Below are 14,585 nucleotides of genomic sequence, written 5' to 3'. Positions count from 1 at the left end.
ATTACATAATGTGAGGCAGTGTGGGGGGCAAATTACTGTCACGATAGGTAGGTAAGCGGGGAAATAACCAAACACGGGAAAACAAACGATAAGGCCTAAAAGCTAGGGAGAAAAGGGTCACCTCCTAGCGATCCCTAAACTGCTGTGCCCATATCCACCCTTAGGGTGGATATGCACATGCCATCGTGCCTAAACTTAAACACCCTGGGCAAACCCTAAGAAGCAGGAAAAAGGGAAGAGGCAACCTGCTTCTTCCAACCAGGAGGAAGCAAGCGTCTCCCTAGAGGCCTAGATAAAACACACAAAGGGAAATTAAGGAGAGGACTTATCTTGAGCAGAGCTGGAGCAGACAATCCACCACAAATGAAGAGCTCCCAGGAAAGAGCTATAACCCGCACAGGCCACTGGGGGAAGGAGGGATAAATTGCCTCACTAACAATGAAACCCAGTACACCTGAGGGAAGGTGGATCCAGCTCAAACCCAAATCAAAACAAACAAAGAAGTCAGACATGTGCAGCCAGTCTGGCAGATCTCCACGCATTCACAGGGCAAGACGTGACAATTACATAATGTGGGGCAGTGTGGGGTCAAATTACTTAATGTGGGCAGTGTGGGGGCAAATTACATAATGTGAAGCAGTGTGGGGGCAAATTACTTAATGTGGTGCAGTGTGGGGGCAAATTACATAATGTGAGGCAGTGTGGGGGCAAATTACTTAATGTAGGGCAGTGTAAGGGGCAAATTACATAATGTCAACTGTCACCTGTCGGTCTAGGCGTTCCCTGAGGCTGGATCCTGAGGGCTGCTGTCGATCTGTTGGCTGCAAGAATGATCTCATATCTGAAATAACCAACACATCTTCAAACCGCCCTCTTCTTGCCTGCCCTGTATAATTGGTACCCGCAACTGTTTCACTGTGGGTGGAAATTCCTCTGCCAGCGCACACAACAGTAGAATGCAGCATCTCTCAAAGCAAGGCCTGTAAATGCTGCATTCTGACAGCCCTCTGTGATGCTGGAAACATGTCCACCATTTTGTGTTTGTACCGAAGGTCTAAGTACGTTTCCACCCAATACTGGTCCTTGCCCTTAATGCTTTTTATACGGGGGTCCCTCTTCAAACACTGGAGCATAAAGGCCCCCATTTGCACTAAATTGGAAGTGGTAGAGCGGCCTAGCTCCTGCTCATTGCCCAGGAGAATGTCGTCCTCGGTCTCCTCCCCCATCCACGGACAACACCAGGGATCCCCGAAAAGTTTAAAGACTGTTCTTCTTGCTCCTCCTACTCCCCCCAGGCACCATCCTCCTCTGACTCCTCTTCAGACTCAAGCTGACTTGTCTCAGATGGAGTAGCCTTCCCAGGGAATTCATTCAGCATTGCAACTTCTTCATCTTCCAGCTCCTGCTCCTCGGCGGCTTGATCAATGACACGACACAATGCACGCTCCAGAAAGAAGGCGTAAGGTACGATGTCACTGATGGCGCCCTGGCTTTAGTGACCTCATCAAATGGCTGCAGAAGTCTGCATGCGTCGCACATGAGCAGCCAGTGGCGCGCTGAAAAAAAACAAGTTCCCCAGAACCTGTGCTGCCGCAGAGTTCGTACAGGTAATCGTTAACTGCACGTTTCTGCTGGAGCAGCCTATCAAGCATATACAAGGTGGAGGTTCAGCACGTCGGGCAATCACAAATCAGACATCTGATGGGCAAGTGGTGTTGCCGCTGAACGTCAGGAAAGCAAGCCATGACCGTGTAAGATCTTCTAAAATGGCAAGAGATTTTCCTGGCCTGCTGCTAGACGTCCTGGGTCCCATGGTATTTGGCAACAAATCACTGCACGATTAATTTCCGGACTTGTGTCATTTTGCTCTGTTTCAGTGCGCTCAGCAGATTGGCACAGTTGTCGCACATTACTTTGCCAACTGTCAAATTGAGTGGGGTTAGCCACTGATCAGCCTGTGACCACAGAGCTGAAAGGAGTGCAGGAACGGTGTGGCTCTTGACTTCCAGGCACAACAGCTGCAGCACAGCATGGCAATGTCTCACCTGGCACATCGAATAGGTTCTGGGGAGCTCAGGGGGAGGCAGCGGAAGAGGCGGTAGCAGTGGAAAAGAAGGAGTCAGCCAAGGTGGAGACAGAGGATGGAGTAAGAGGAGGTGAAGAAGAGGCAGGCCTGCATGCAATCTGTGGCGGTAACACCAAATCCACATGGGTTACATGCTTAACAGCCGTCAGGAGGTTCACCCAGTGGGCATTAAAAGTTATGTACCTTCCCTGCCCTTGCTTGCTAGACCACGTGTCTATGGTCAGATGTATTTTGGCACTGACACTGGGATGCCCTTCTGGGAGAAATATTTCCTACCAGGGACCTTCTAAAGGGCTCCGAGTCCACCAGTTTATATGGCAGGAGTTGGCGGGATAGCAGTTCCGACAAGCCGGCGGTCAGCCGTTGGGTAACTTTTTACGTTCAACTTTTTACATTCAAACATTTGGGCCACAGAAACCTGTCTTTTGCCAGATGAACGCCACAACGGCACTGTGGAAGGTGGAGTGGAGGACAAAAGGGAGGAGAGAGGAGGAGAAGAAGAAGAGGAAGGGCGTTGAGCTCCGGGAGTGTGGCTTGTGGGTTCTGACAGTGTTGCTCCCACTGGGCATGGTGATGGGAGGCCAGGTGCCTTCTTAAGGCGGTCGTCCCTATGTGAGTGTTGGGCTTACAGCGACTTATGCGATGACAGCACAGGCTGCAGATGGCAACACTATTGTCAACAGTTGACATGTTAAAAAAAGCCCACACTGCGGAGCCATGTGCTGGCGTCCTGGCAGCGCCAGATGTGACCGTGGATGGTGGATGGCTCGCTCCAGATACATTTGCAGTCTGCTTTTTGCCTCCTGTGCACTGCAAGTTCTGCCTCCTTCTCCTCATTCGCCTCCCTATCTGCTGCTCTGTCTCTCCCTCTGAACTCCCCTCCATTTCCTCTCTTGTGGGCACCCATCGACACATCATCATCATAACCTTCACCACCACTGACATTAGAGATCTCGTAGTAGGCAGCAACAGCAGGGCCACCCTCCTTGGACTGATCTGGGTACTGTTGTCAGACCGCTGGGTGGCGGCCGTTGCTACCTCCTCTTCCTCATCCGATGCCAAGAATCGCTGCGCATCGGTAAGGTCTGGGAATGGATGGAAAAATTATTACTCTGACTCAAATGGAGGGGCTATGGCGATGGTGGCGGTGGTGTCTTTGGGGGTGCACACAGCAGAGAGTGAGGAGGATGCTGATACAGAGGATGAAGACGGTGCAGAAGCGGAAGGCTGAGTGAGCCACTCAACCAACTCAGGAGCATCCTTTGATGTAATCACATGCACCTTCTCTAACTTCCCACTTAGGCTCCGGGCCTGGTGCACCTGCCGGACCCAGACCACCCCTGCGGAATGGCCTGCCTCTTCCTCTGCCTGTTATTTTCAAAATGACCCTGTGACAAAGACCTTATAGAAGAGCAGTATTTGTGGAAGCAGGTATATTGCAGGCCTCAATTAATGTTTTGTGGAAGCCGGTATATCAATACCCTCTATCAGTATTTTGTGGAAACAGGTATATAGAACCTAATAACGAGTATTTGCTGGACGCCAGTAAATTATAGCCCTTAATCAATATTTAGTGGAAGCCAGTGTATCACAGGCCTCAATCAATATTTGCTGGAAGCAGGTATATCGATACCCTGTATCAGTATTTTGTGGAAACAGGTATATAGAACCTAATAATGAGTATTTGCTGGAAGCTGGTAAATCAATATTTGGTGGAAGCCGGTGTATCGCAGGCCTCAATCAGTATTTTGTGGAAGCAGGTATATGGCACCAGTTGAAATTAGTTATTCGAAGAGCGTTTGTCCCTCTATCTAGCTGCGGTATCTCAGCAGAACCGCACACAACTGCTGCACAATACAAATGCACTATAATATACTTTCTATGCTAGAAAGCATATTATAAGTATATCACACCCCTCTGTATGTCACACCTATCAATAGCACACCTATACCAGTCCTTTAAAAGGACTTTTGTGGCCCTAGCTTTTGGTGTCGCTAACAGTCTGACCCTGCTCCACAGAGCAACTTCTCCCTACACTGGCAAAAAAACAGAATGTAAAATGGCTGCCAGATTGGGTTTATTTATAGAGTAGAGGTTGTGTCCATGTGCTGAAACGTCTCAATTGGCTGTCCTGTCCCACCTGATGGATGTGTCATGGGTCAAAGTTCGACACTTTGCTAAATAATATGGCACATGCAAATATCGCCATATGTTTGCATGTTCGGCAAATCGCAAATGAGCAAAGTTCGCCGCAAAATGACAGCGGGCGAACCGCAAGGCCATCTCTAATCCGAAATATCAGTGACATTCAGTGTAATTTTTTCTCTGCTGGTGTCAGCGCCATTTCCTGTACTACATCTCCTGTATAACGTTTGCCCATCCTAAATATCAGTGACATTGAGTCTAATTTTTTTGCTGCTGGTGACAGCGACATTACCTGCGCTACATCTCCAGTATAACGTTAGCGCTTTCGAAATATCAGTGTCATTCAGTATAATTTATTTGCGCATACACTTACAAAACCTGCGCTATTGTATGTGTGACATACTTGCAAGCATATATACCATTTAATATGCGGAAGGCGAGCAGTAAAGGATGGGGAAGTGGCTGCACTGCTGATGGTGCACGTAGAGGTCATGCGCGGCCTGTGCGCGGTAAAACTGTGCCTGCTGACAGAGCACAAGAAACACACATCCACGATACCTAGCTTCATGTCCCAGCTTGCAGGGCGGTGCAGGACACCACTCTCAAAGTCAAACCAGTGCGACCAGCTGGTCGGGTGCATTGCAGCAGATAATGCTTCCAGTCCACCACCCTGTTTTCCACAAAGTCCAGTCTCAGTAGCCAAGAGTCTGGTCAACAGAATCCACACCTTGATCCTCCTTCCTCCCACCATGGAGAGTCCTTGCAAACAAGTGATCCCACACTCGGATATTCCGAGGCGCTTTTTTCATCCCCATTCCTTAATTTGGACCTCTCGCCAAGCTCGCTTGAAGAGGGACATGCGGAGATCTTGTGCCCTGATTCCCAAACTCTTGAGCATCCACAGTCAGAAGAATATGGCGATGAGGAACGGCAATTATTGTTTAACGAGGTGGATGATGATGATGAGACACAGTTGCCAATAAGTCAACCGCATTTTGTGTCTTAAGAGGTTCATAATAAGGATCAGACACAGTTGTCAATAAGTGAGGTTGTTGTTAGGTCAAAAAGTCAGGAGGATGACCAGAGTGAGGAAGTGAAAGAGGATTTGGTGGACGATGAAATCACTCACCCATCCTGGGAAGGTGGTAAGTCGAGCGAGGACAGCAGTACAGAGTAGGAGGGATCCGCAGCACTGCAACAGACTGGAAGAGGCAGTGAAGTGGCAAAAGGGATAAGGCAAGCCACACCAAACAGGCCCGCAACTGTTCCCCAGAGCACCCCCTTGCAGAAATCTCCCTTGCCAAGGGGTAGGTGTTCCGCAGTCTGGCGCTTTTTTGATGAAAGTGCGGATGATAAAATAATTGTCATTTGCAACCTGTGGTGTGCCAAAATAAGCAGGGGAGTGAACACTAGCAACCTCACCACCACCAGCATGATCCACCACATGGCATCAAAGCACCCTAATAGGTGGGCCGAATGTCTGGGTCCACAATCAGTGTCTGCGGGTCACACCATTGCCTCCTCTTCCCCTGTGTTACATGTTGGCCGATCCCCTGTCCAAGACGCAGGCCCAGATGCCTCCCATCCTGCACATGGACCAAGGCATGGTTGTGTCTGATAATGGCTGTAACTTTGTGGCGGCTTTGGAGCTTGGCAAACTCACACACATACCATGCCTAGCCTATGTGTTAAACTTAGTGGTTCAGTGGTTTCTCAAAACCTACCCCAATTTGCCTGAGCTAATTGTGAAGGTGCACCGCACGTGTGCCCATTTTCGAAAGTCATATATAGCTGCCGCCGGTCTGTGCGACGTGAGCATGCGCTGGAACTCCACATTCCACATGTTGGCCAGGCTTTGTGAGCAGCAGAGGGCAGTAGTGGAATACTAGCTGCAACATGGTCATCGCCTTTCCAGTCAGCTGCCGCTCTTCACAAGCGATGAGTTGTCATTAGGGATGAGCGAACTCGAACTGTATAGTTCGGGTTCGTACCGAATTTTGGGGTGTCCGTGACACGGACCCGAACCCGGACATTTTCGTAAAAGTCCGGGTTCGGGTTCGGTGTTCGTCGCTTTCTTGGCGCTTTTGTGACGCTTTCTTGGCGCTTTTTGAAAGGCTGCAAAGCAGCCAATCAACAAGCGTCATACTACTTGCCCCAAGAGGCCATCACAGCCATGCCTACTATTGGCATGGCTGTGATTGGCCAGAGCACCATGTGACCCAGCCTCTATTTAAGCTGGAGTCACATAGCGCCGCCCGTCACTCTGCTCTGATTAGCGTAGGGAGAGGTTGCGGCTGCGACAGTAGGGCGAGATTAGGCAGATTAACTCCTCCAAAGGACTTGATTAACTGATCGATCTGCAGCTGTGGATCATTGAGCTGCTGATCCTCAATTGCTCACTGTTTTTAGGCTGCCCAGACCGCTTGTCAGTCACATTTTTCTGGGGTGATCGGCGGCCATTTTGTGTCTTGTGGTGCGCCAGCACAAGCTGCGACCAAGTGCATTTAACCCTCAATGGTGTGGTTGTTTTTTGGCTAAAGCCTACATCAGGGTGAAGCTGTCACACCAAGTGCATTTAACCAGCAATAGTCTGTTCATTTTTTGGCCATATACAAAATCAGGGGCAAGCTGCGCCTGTCACCAAGTGCATTTAACCCTCAATGGTGTGGTTGTTTTCTGGCTAAAGCCTACATCAGGGTGAAGCTGTCACACCAAGTGCATTTAACCAGCAATAGTCTGTTTATTTTTTGGCCATATACTACATCAGGGGCAAGCTGCGCCCGTCACCAAGTGCATTTAACCCTCAGTAGTGTGGTTGGTCAAGCTGTGACACCAAGTGCATTTAACCAGCAATAGTCTGTTCATTTTTTGGCCATATACTACATCAGGGGCAAGCTGCGCCCGTCACCAAGTGCATTTAACCAGCAATAGTGTGGTTATTTTTTGGCCATATCCCAGTCTAATTCTGTCACTAAATCCATACCGGTCACCCAGCGCCTAAATACTAGGCCTCAAATTTATATCCCGCTAAATCTCTCGTTACCGCTGTCCTGTTGTAGCTGGGAAAGTTATTTAGTGTCCGTCAAAGCACATTTTTTGTTCTGGGTTGAAGTACAATTCCCAATTTAGCAATTTCATAATTTAGTGGTTTCTGCTATATCAGAGCTATTTGAAATCTATCCCTAAAAGGGTATATAATATTCAAGGTGCACATTGGGTCATTCAGAATAACTTCACACACACCCGCTACTGTGTATTTTCAAGTCTAATTCTGTCACTAAACCCATACCTGTCACCCAGCGCCTAAATACTAGGCCTCAAATTTATATCCTGCTAAATCTCTCGTTACCGCTGTCCTGTTGTAGCTGGGAAAGTTATTTAGTGTCCGTCAAAGCACATTTTTTCTTCTGGGTTGAAATACAATTCCCAATTTAGCAATTTCATAATTTAGTGGTTTCTGCTATATCAGAGCTATTTGAAATCTATCCCTAAAAGGGTAGATCATATTGAAGGTGCACATAGGGTCATTCAGAATAACTTCACACACACCCGCTACTGTGTATTTCCAAGTCTAATTCTGTCACTAAACCCATACCTGTCACCCAGCGCCTAAATACTAGGCCTCAAATTTATATCCCGCTAAATCTCTCGTTACCGCTGTCCTGTTGTAGCTGGGAAAGTTATTTAGTGTCCGTCAAAGCACATTTTTTGTTCTGGGTTGAAGTACAATTCCCAATTTAGCAATTTCATAATTTAGTGGTTTCTGCTATATCAGAGCTATTTGAAATCTATCCCTAAAAGGGTATATAATATTCAAGGTGCACATTGGGTCATTCAGAATAACTTCACACACACCCGCTACTGTGTATTTCCAAGTCTAATTCTGTCACTAAACCCATACCTGTCACCCAGCGCCTAAATACTAGGCCTCAAATTTATATCCTGCTAAATCTCTTGTTACCGCTGTACTGTTGTTGCTTGGAAAGATATTTAGTGTCCGTCAAAGCACATTTTTTGTTCTGGGTTGAAGTACAATTCCCAATTTAGCAATTTCATAATTTAGTGGTTTCTGCTATATCAGAGCTATTTGAAATCTATCCCTAAAAGGGTATATAATATTCAAGGTGCACATTGGGTCATTCAGAATAACTTCACACACACCCGCTACTGTGTATTTTCAAGTCTAATTCTGTCACTAAACCCATACCTGTCACCCAGCGCCTAAATACTAGGCCTCAAATTTATATCCTGCTAAATCTCTCGTTACCGCTGTACTGTTGTTGCTGGGCAAGATATTTAGTGTCCGTCAAAGCACATTTTTTGTTCTGGGTTGAAATACAATTCCCAATTTAGCAATTTCATAATTTAGTGGTTTCTGCTATATCAGAGCTATTTGAAATCTATCCCTAAAAGGGTATATAATATTCAAGGTGCACATTGGGTCATTCAGAATAACTTCACACACACCCGCTACTGTGTATTTTCAAGTCTAATTCTGTCACTAAACCCATACCTGTCACCCAGCGCCTAAATACTAGGCCTGAAATTTATATCCTGCTAAATCTCTCGTTACCGCTGTACTGTTGTTGCTGGGCAAGATATTTAGTGTCCGTCAAAGCACATTTTTTGTTCTGGGTTGAAATACAATTCCCAATTTAGCAATTTCATAATTTAGTGGTTTCTGCTATATCAGAGCTATTTGAAATCTATCCCTAAAAGGGTATATAATATTCAAGGTGCACATTGGGTCATTCAGAATAACTTCACACACACCCGCTACTGTGTATTTCCAAGTCTAATTCTGTCACTAAACCCATACCTGTCACCCAGCGCCTAAATACTAGGCCTCAAATTTATATCCCGCTAAATCTGTCCCTAGTGCTGTAGCTGGGCGAGTTATTTAGTGTCCGTTCAAGCACATTTCTTGTTCTGGGTTGAAATACAATTCCCAATTTAGCAATTTCATAATTTAGTGGTTTCTGCTATATCAGAGCTATTTGAAATCTATCCCTAAAAGGGTATATAATATTCAAGGTGCACATAGGGTCATTCAGAATAACTTCACACACCCGCTACTGTGCATTTCCAAATCTAATTCTGTCACTAAACCCATACCTGTCACCCAGCGCCTAAATACTAGGCCTCAAATTTATATCCCGCTAAATCTCTCGTTACCGCTGTCCTGTTGTGGCTGGGAAAGTTATTTAGTGTCCGTCAAAGCACATTTTTTGTTCTGGGTTGAAATACAATTCCCAATTTAGCAATTTCATAATTTAGTCGTTTCTGCTATATCAGAGCTATTTGAAATCTATCCCTAAAAGGGTAGATCATATTGAAGGTGCACATAGGGTCATTCAGAATAACTTCACACACACGCTTCTGTGCATTTCCAAGTCTAATTCTGTCACTAAATCCATACCGGTCACCCAGCGCCTAAATACTAGGCCTCAAATTTATATCCCGCTGAATTTGAATACAATACATTGGGCCAAATAATATATTTGTTGTTGTGGTGAACCATAACAATGAGAAAAACATCTAGTAAGGGACGCGGACGTGGACATGGTCGTGGTGGTGTTAGTGGACCCTCTGGTGCTGGGAGAGGACGTGGCCGTTCTGCCACATCCACACGTCCTAGTGTACCAACTACCTCAGGTCCCAGTAGCCGCCAGAATTTACAGCGATATATGGTGGGGCCCAATGCCGTTCTAAGGATGGTAAGGCCTGAGCAGGTACAGGCATTAGTCAATTGGGTGGCCGACAGTGGATCCAGCACGTTCACATTATCTCCCACCCAGTCTTCTGCAGAAAGCGCACAGATGGCGCCTGAAAACCAACCCCATCAGTCTGTCACATCACCCCCATGCATACCAGGGAAACTGTCTCAGCCTCAAGTTATGCAGCAGTCTCTTATGCTGTTTGAAGACTCCGCTGGCAGGGTTTCCCAAGGGCATCCACCTAGCCCTTCCCCAGCGGTGAAAGACATAGAATGCACTGACGCACAACCACTTATGTTTCCTGATGATGAGGACATGGGAATACCACCTCAGCATGTCTCTGATGATGACGAAACACAGGTGCCAACTGCTGCGTCTTTCTGCAGTGTGCAGACTGAACAGGAGGTCAGGGATCAAGACTGGGTGGAAGACGATGCAGGGGACGATGAGGTCCTAGACCCCACATGGAATGAAGGTCGTGCCACTGACTTTCACAGTTCGGAGGAAGAGGCAGTGGTGAGACCGAGCCAACAGCGTAGCAAAAGAGGGAGCAGTGGGCAAAAGCAGAACACCCGCCGCCAAGAGACTCCGCCTGCTACTGACCGCCGCCATCTGGGACCGAGCACCCCAAAGGCAGCTTCAAGGAGTTCCCTGGCATGGCACTTCTTCAAACAATGTGCTGACGACAAGACCCGAGTGGTTTGCACGCTGTGCCATCAGAGCCTGAAGCGAGGCATTAACGTTCTGAACCTGAGCACAACCTGCATGACCAGGCACCTGCATGCAAAGCATGAACTGCAGTGGAGTAAACACCTTAAAACCAAGGAAGTCACTCAGGCTCCCCCTGCTACCTCTTCTGCTGCTGCCGCCTCGGCCTATTCTGCTGCTGCCGCCTCGGCCTCTTCCTCCGCCTCTGGAGGAACGTTGGCACCTGCCGCCCAGCAAACAGGGGATGTACCACCAACACCACCACCACCACCTCCGTCACCAAGCGTCTCAACCATGTCACACGCCAGCGTTCAGCTCTCCATCTCACAAACATTTGATAGAAAGCGTAAATTCCCACCTAGCCACCCTCGATCCCTGGCCCTGAATGCCAGCATTTCTAAACTACTGGCCTATGAAATGCTGTCATTTAGGCTGGTGGACACAGACAGCTTCAAACAGCTCATGTCGCTTGCTGTCCCACAGTATGTTGTTCCCAGCCGGCACTACTTCTCCAAGAGAGCCGTGCCTTCCCTGCACAACCAAGTATCCGATAAAATCAAGTGTGCACTGCGCAACGCCATCTGTGGCAAGGTCCACCTAACCACAGATACGTGGACCAGTAAGCACGGCCAGGGACGCTATATCTCCCTAACTGCACACTGGGTAAATGTAGTGGCAGCTGGGCCCCAGGCGGAGAGCTGTTTGGCGCACGTCCTTCCGCCGCCAAGGATCGCAGGGCAACATTCTTTGCCTCCTGTTGCCACCTCCTCCTTCTCGGCTTCCTCCTCCTCTTCTTCCACCTGCTCATCCAGTCAGCCACACACCTTCACCACCAACTTCAGCACAGCCCGGGGTAAACGTCAGCAGGCCATTCTGAAACTCATATGTTTGGGGGACAGGCCCCACACCGCACAGGAGTTGTGGCGGGGTATAGAACAACAGACCGACGAGTGGTTGCTGCCAGTGAGCCTCAAGCCCGGCCTGGTGGTGTGTGATAATGGGCGAAATCTCGTTGCAGCTCTGGGACTAGCCAATTTGACGCACATCCCTTGCTTGGCGCATGTGCTGAATTTGGTGGTGCAGAAGTTCATTCACAACTACCCCGACATGTCAGAGCTGCTGCATAAAGTGCGGGCCGTCTGTTCGCGCTTCCGGCGTTCACATCCTGCTGCTGCTCGCCTGTCTGCGCTACAGCGTAACTTCGGCCTTCCCGCTCACCGCCTCATATGCGACGTGCCCACCAGGTGGAACTCCACCTTGCACATGCTGGACAGACTGTGCGAGCAGCAGCAGGCCATAGTGGAGTTTCAGCTGCAGCACGCACGGGTCAGTCGCACTACAGAACAGCACCACTTCACCACCAATGACTGGGCCTCCATGCGAGACCTGTGTGCCCTGTTGCGCTGTTTCGAGTACTCCACCAACATGGCCAGTGGCGATGACACCGTTATCAGCGTTACAATACCACTTCTATGTCTCCTTGAGAAAACACTTAGGGCGATGATGGAAGAGGAGGTGGCCCAGGAGGAGGAGGAGGAGGAGGAGGAAGAGGGGTCATTTTTAGCACTTTCAGGCCAGTCTCTTCGAAGTGACTCAGAGGGAGGTTTTTGGCAACAGCAGAGGCCAGGTACAAATGTGGCCAGCCAGGGCCCACTACTGGAGGACGAGGAGGACGAGGATGAGGAGGAGGTGGAGGAGGATGAGGATGAAGCATGGTCACAGCGGGGTGGCACCCAACGCAGCTCGGGTCCATCACTGGTGCGTGGCTGGGGGGAAAGGCAGGACGATGATGATACGCCTCCCACAGAGGACAGCTTGTCCTTATCCCTGGGCAGCCTGGCACACATGAGCGACTACATGCTGCAGTGCCTGCGCAACGACAGCAGAGTTGCCCACATTTTAACCTGTGCGGACTACTGGGTTGCCACCCTGCTGGATCCACGCTACAAAGACAATGTGCCCACCTTACTTCCTGCACTGGAGCGTGATAGGAAGATGCGCGAGTACAAGCGCACGTTGGTAGACGCGCTACTGAGAGCATTCCCAAATGTCACAGGGGAACAAGTGGAAGCCCAAGGCCAAGGCAGAGGAGGAGCAAGAGGTCGCCAAGGCAGCTGTGTCACGGCCAGCTCCTCTGAGGGCAGGGTTAGCATGGCAGAGATGTGGAAAACTTTTGTCAACACGCCACAGCTAACTGCACCACCACCTGATACGCAACGTGTTAGCAGGAGGCAACATTTCACTAACATGGTGGAACAGTACGTGTGCACACCCCTCCACGTACTGACTGATGGTTCGGCCCCATTCAACTTCTGGGTCTCTAAATTGTCCACGTGGCCAGAGCTAGCCTTTTATGCCTTGGAGGTGCTGGCCTGCCCGGCAGCCAGCGTTTTGTCTGAACGTGTATTCAGCACGGCAGGGGGCGTCATTACAGACAAACGCAGCCGCCTGTCTACAGCCAATGTGGACAAGCTGACGTTCATAAAAATGAACCAGGCATGGATCCCACAGGACCTGTCCGTCCCTTGTCCAGATTAGACATTAACTACCTCCCCATAACCATATATTATTGGACTCCAGGGCACTTCCTCATTCAATCCTATTTTTATTTTCATTTTACCATTATATTGCAAGGCTACCCAAAGTTGAATGAACCTCTCCTCTGCCTGTGTGCTAGGCCTAAATATATGCCAATGGATTGTTGCAGTGGTGGCTGACGTGAAGCCTCATTCTCTGCTATGACATGCAGACTGATTCTCTGGTGACATGAAGCCAGATTGTCTGTTACGGGACCTCTCTCCTCTGCCTGGGTGCTGGGCCTGAATTTATGACAATGGACTGTTGCAGTGGTGGGTGACGTGAAGCCTGATTCTCTGCTATGACATGCAGACTGATTCTCTGGTGACATGAAGCCAGATCCTCTGTTACGGGACCTCTCTCCTCTGCCTGGGTGCTGGGCCTAAATTTATGAAAATGGACTGTTGCAGTGGTGGGTGACGTGAAGCCTCATTCTCTGCTATGACATGCAGACTGATTCTCTGCTGACATGAAGCCAGATCGTCTGTTACGGGACCTCTCTCCTCTGCCTGGGTGCTGGGCCTAAATTTATGAAAATGGACTCTTACAGTGGTGGGTGACGTGAAGCCTGATTCTCTGCTATGACATGAAGACTGATTCTCTGCTGACATGAAGCCAGATCCTCTGTTACGGGACCTCTCTCCTCTGCCTGGGTGCTGGGCCTAAATATCTGACAATGGACTGTTGCATTGGTGGCTGACGTGAAGCCTGATTCTCTGCTATGATATGAAGACTGATTCTCTGCTGACATGAAGCCAGATTGTCTGTTACGGGACCTCTCTCCTCTGCCTGTGTGCTAGGCCTAAATATATGCCAATGGATTGTTGCAGTGGTGGCTGACGTGAAGCCTGATTCTCTGCTATGACATGCAGACTGATTCTCTGGTGACATGAAGCCAGATCCTCTGTTACGGGACCTCTCTCCTCTGCCTGGGTGCTGGGCCTAAATTTATGAAAATGGACTGTTGCAGTGGTGGGTGACGTGAAGCCTGATTCTCTGCTATGACATGCAGACTGATTCTCTGGTGACATGAAGCCAGATCCTCTGTTACGGGACCTCTCTCCTCTGCCTGGGTGCTGGGCCTAAATATCTGACAATGGACTGTTGCATTGGTGGCTGACGTGAAGCCTGATTCTCTGCTATGACATGCAGACTAATTCTCTGCTGACATGAAGCCAGATTGTCTGTTACGGGACCTCTCTCCTCTGCCTGGGTGCTGGGCCTAAATTTATGAAAATGGACTGTTGCAGTGGTGGGTGACGTGAAGCCTGATTCTCTGCTATGACATGAAGACTGATTCTCTCCTGACATGAAGCCAGATTGTCTGTTACGGGACCTCTCTCCTCTGCCTG

At 48.9% G+C, this 14,585-nt stretch overlaps 1 protein-coding gene across 1 annotated transcript in view; it reads right to left on the bottom strand.

Moving 5' to 3' along the window:
* Positions 1 to 14,585, bottom strand: part of FSTL4 (follistatin like 4) — a 748,534-nt gene that overhangs the window by 274,502 nt on the left and 459,447 nt on the right. The gene's annotated exons all lie outside the window — the stretch shown is intronic.

The sequence above is a fragment of the Bufo gargarizans genome, chromosome 2 (genome assembly GCF_014858855.1).
Source record: "Bufo gargarizans isolate SCDJY-AF-19 chromosome 2, ASM1485885v1, whole genome shotgun sequence".
Taxonomy (NCBI): Eukaryota; Metazoa; Chordata; class Amphibia; order Anura; family Bufonidae; genus Bufo; species Bufo gargarizans.
Note: the sequence above shows the minus strand (reverse complement) of the source record. Positions and strands in the feature narration are given on the sequence as shown.